The following is a 4,048-nucleotide window of genomic DNA, read 5'->3' as shown; positions in this document are numbered from 1 at the left end:
TTGTCTATCTGTCTATTCTTGTGCCAATACCAAGCTGTTTTCAGAACTATGGCTCTATAGTAGAGCTTGAAGTCAGGGATGGTGATGGCTCCAGAAGATCTTTTATTGTAAAGAGTTGTTTTGGCTATCCTGGGTTTTTTTATTTATCCATATAAAGTTGAGTATTGTTCTTTCAATGTCTGTGAAAAACTGTATTGGGATTTTGATGGGGATTGCAATGAATCTGTAGATTCCTTTTGGCAGGATTGCCATTTTTACTATGTTAATTCTACCTATCCAAGAGCATGAGAGATCTTTCCATTTTCTGGTATCTTCTTTAATTTCATTCTTTAATGTCTCAAAGTTCTTATTGTACAGGTCTTTCACTTTTTTGGTTAGTGTTACCCCCAGATATTTTATGTTGCTTGTGGATATTGTGAAAGGTGATGTTTCCATGATTTTTTTCTCATTGAGTTTGTCATCTGTATACAGTAGGGCTACAGATTTTTTTGAGTTAATTTTGTATCCTGCTACCTTGCTGAAAGTGTTTATCAGCCATAGGAGTTTCCTGCTAGAGTTTTTCGGATCATGTCATCTGTAAATAGTGAAAGTTTGACTTAGTCCTTTCCAATTTGTATCCCTTTGATCCCCTGTTCTTGTCTTATTGCTCTACCTAGAACATCAAGTACAATATTGAAGAGGTATAGAGACACTGGACAGCCTTGTCTTGTTCCTGACTTTAGAGGAAATGCTTCGAGTTTCTCTCCATTTAGTTTGATGGTGGCTATTGGTTTGATGTATATCGTGTTTATCATGTTTAGATATGTTCCTGTTATTCCTGTTCTCTCCAAGATCTTTATCATGAAGGGTTGTTGGATTTTGTCAAAGGCTTTTTCAGCATCTAGTGGGATGATCATGTGGTTTTTCTTTTTCAGTTTGTTTATATGGTGGATTACATTGATGGTTTATCTTATGTTGAATCATCCTTGCATCTCTGGAATGAAGCCTACATGATCATGGTGGATGATTTTTCTAATATGTTCTTAGATTCAATTTGCCAATGTTTTATTGAGTATTTTAGCATCAATGTTCATGAGGGATATTGGTCTGTAGTTCTCTTTCTTAGTCTTATCTTTGTGTGGCTTGGGTATCAAAGTGATTGCAGCCTCGTAGAAAGAGTTTGGCAATATCCCATCTGCTTCTATTGTGTGGAACAGTTTGAGGAGTACTGGAATCAGCTCTTGTTTGAATTTCTGGTTGAATTTTGCAGTGAAGCCATCTGGAACTGGGCTTTTTTTGGTTGGGAGGCTTTTGATGACTGCTTCTATCATTAGGGCTTATGGGTCGATTTAAACTGTTTATCTGATCTTGGTTTAATTTTGGTAAGTGATATTTATCCAGAAAACTGTCCATTTCCTTTAGATTTTTGAATTTTGTGGAGTACAGGTTTTCAAAGTATGACCTGAATATTCTCTGGATTTCCACAGTGTCCGTTGTTATATCCCCCTTTTCATTTCTGATTTTGTTAATTAGCATGCTCTCTCTCTGCCTTTTGGTTAGTTTGGCTAGAGGTTTGTCTATCTTGTTCATCTTCTCAAAGAACCAACTCTTTGTTTCATTGATTCTTTGTAATGTTTTCCTAGTTTCTACTTTATTGATTTCAGTTCTCAGGTTGATTATTTCCTGGAGTCTACTCCTCCTTGGTGAGTTTGCTTCTTTTTGCTTCTAGTGCTTTCAGTTGTTGTGTCAATTTTCTAATGTGAGTTTTCTCCACTTTCTTCATGTGGGCACTTAGTGCTATGAACTTCCCTCTTAGCACTGCTTTCAGAGTGTCCCATAAGTTTGGGTATGTTGTGTCTGCATTCTCATTAGATTCTAGGAAGTCTTTAATTTGTTTTTTTATTTCTTCCTCAACACAGGAATGGTGCAATTGGGTGTTATTCATTTTCCAAGAGTTTGCAGGTTTTCTGCCATTTGTATTGTTGCTGAATTCTTGCTTTAATGCATGTTGGTCTGATAAGATACAGGGGGTTATTTCAATTCTTTTGTAACTATGGAGGTTTGCTTTGTTGCTTACTATGTGGTCAATTTTAGAGAAGGTGCCATGTGGTGCTGAGAAGAAGGTATATTCTTTTGAGTTTGGATAGAATGCTCTATAGATATCCATTAACCCAGTTGGGCCATAACTTCTTTCAGATTCTTTGTTTCTTTGTTATTTTTCTGTCTGGTGGTTTTGTCTAGTGGTGTAATGGGGGTGTTGAAGTATCCTACTATAAGTGTGTGTGGTTTTATGTGTGGTTTGAGCTTTAGTAATGTTTCTTTCACAAATGTGGGTGCCTTCGCATTTGGGGCATAGATGTTCAGGATTGAGATTTCATCTTGATGGACTTTTCCTGTGATGAGTATGAAATGCCCTTCTTCATCTCTTTTGATTGATTTTAGTTTAAAGTTCAACTTGTTAGATATTAGGATTGCTACACCTGCTTATTTCTTGAGCCCATTTGATTGGAAAATCTTTTCCCATCCTTTTACTCTGAGGTATCACCTGTCTTTGAAATTGAGGTGTGTTTCTTGTAAACAGCAGAAGAATGGATTCTGTCTTCATATCCATTCTGTTAGCCTATATCTTTTTATGGGTAAGTTAAGACCATTGACATTTAGGGATATTTTTGTCCATTTTTCATTGGCTCTTGTTTGTTTTGGATTTATTGTTGGTGGTGTCATTGTGTGTGGATTTCACCCTTCTGCTTCTTTTTGTGTTTGGTAAAATTAATAATATGGAACACTTCATGAATTTGCGTGTCATCCTTGTGCAGGGGCCATGCTACTCTTCTCTGTATCATTTGAATTTTAGTATATGTGAGGCCGAAGCGAGCACATGTTTATTACAAATATTTTATGAGTGCATTTTGATTTCTTGTGTTTTATGTGCTTTTTTATTTGGTCTACTATTTCTTGTTTTTTTAAATTTATTCTACTGTTATTTTAAATGTTGGGTCCAGTCTGTATTAGCCCCACATTGCAGGGGGCATTTATAATGGACTGATATCATTGGACTTGCAATATGAACCAGCTGAACTATCTGGATCTGACCCTAAGGGGATAAGTATGGGCAAGGCAAGACCAACTATCCAAAGATGTTGGGAGCCATACAATTTGGCATGAACATTTAATCCAAACTTGTCAAGCCACATAGTTATAGAACTGTCTTTTGATTATAAATGGCTTCTAGAACCATGAGCACTCAGAAGGAACAACATGACCCAGATGTTAATCCTTTGTTCCAACCACAAGCTCAGTTACCTAAGCAACCCTCCCGCATTCCACTACTTACCTAAGCAACCTTCTTTCTTCCCACCAATTACCTAGGTAACTCTACCTCTCCCCACTACCCATGAACTTTTTACCCTGCCAATATCCTCCTTCTATAGTTTTCTGACATCCTGCTTAAACTAACACCTGGCTCTTGGCCTTTTCTCCCCCTCCTCTTTACCCCGTACTACTAACTTTATAAGCTATCCTGAAAAAAGTAAAATTTGCCAGTTGATCAGAATTCTGTCTTGTGGTCATTCTCTCGAGTCTCTTGTCCCCATTTCCCTCACTGGACTTCTTGCTCTAGGTTGCTGTCCTGCTGGTTGGGACAACTACACAAAGGTTCTAAAGATGAGACAGAGACATCTGGTCATATCAGAAAGGCAATCAGTTAATATTGCTAGCCCTGGCTTATTGTTATATCATCTTAAATAGCCATCCAATGTTGGAGCCAACGGCAGAAGACATCTATTTTCATGTATAAAGGACTGATAGCAAATATTTCCTTTAATCCTAGAGACACTCCTTTGCTGCATGTACCTAAGCCCTCAAGCACCCCACACCAGCACTTCTCACTAGCCTTCAGGGTCAGTGAGCCCTGGCCCCAGGCTATTGCTATTTACAATAGGAGCCATTCTCCACTGAGGCTAGGACACCCAGCAGCAACTTAGATGGCATCTAAAAGACAATAGACAATTCTGGGCTCTCCAGAACTCTTGGTCCCAGGTGGAATAGATTTCCAAAATATATAGGCCCT

General features: G+C 38.0%; 1 non-coding gene across 1 annotated transcript; it reads right to left on the bottom strand.

Annotated features, from left to right (window-relative positions):
* Window positions 1–2,750: 2,750 nt before the first annotated feature.
* On the bottom strand, window positions 2,751–2,857 carry LOC113830997. Its single transcript, XR_003483434.1, has one exon. It is a non-coding gene; the product is annotated as a U6 spliceosomal RNA (small nuclear RNA).
* Window positions 2,858–4,048: the final 1,191 nt, after the last annotated feature.

The sequence above is a fragment of the Cricetulus griseus genome, chromosome 3 (assembly GCF_003668045.3).
Source record: "Cricetulus griseus strain 17A/GY chromosome 3, alternate assembly CriGri-PICRH-1.0, whole genome shotgun sequence".
Lineage (NCBI taxonomy): Eukaryota > Metazoa > Chordata > Mammalia > Rodentia > Cricetidae > Cricetulus > Cricetulus griseus.
This window is presented reverse-complemented; position numbering and strand designations above follow the sequence as displayed.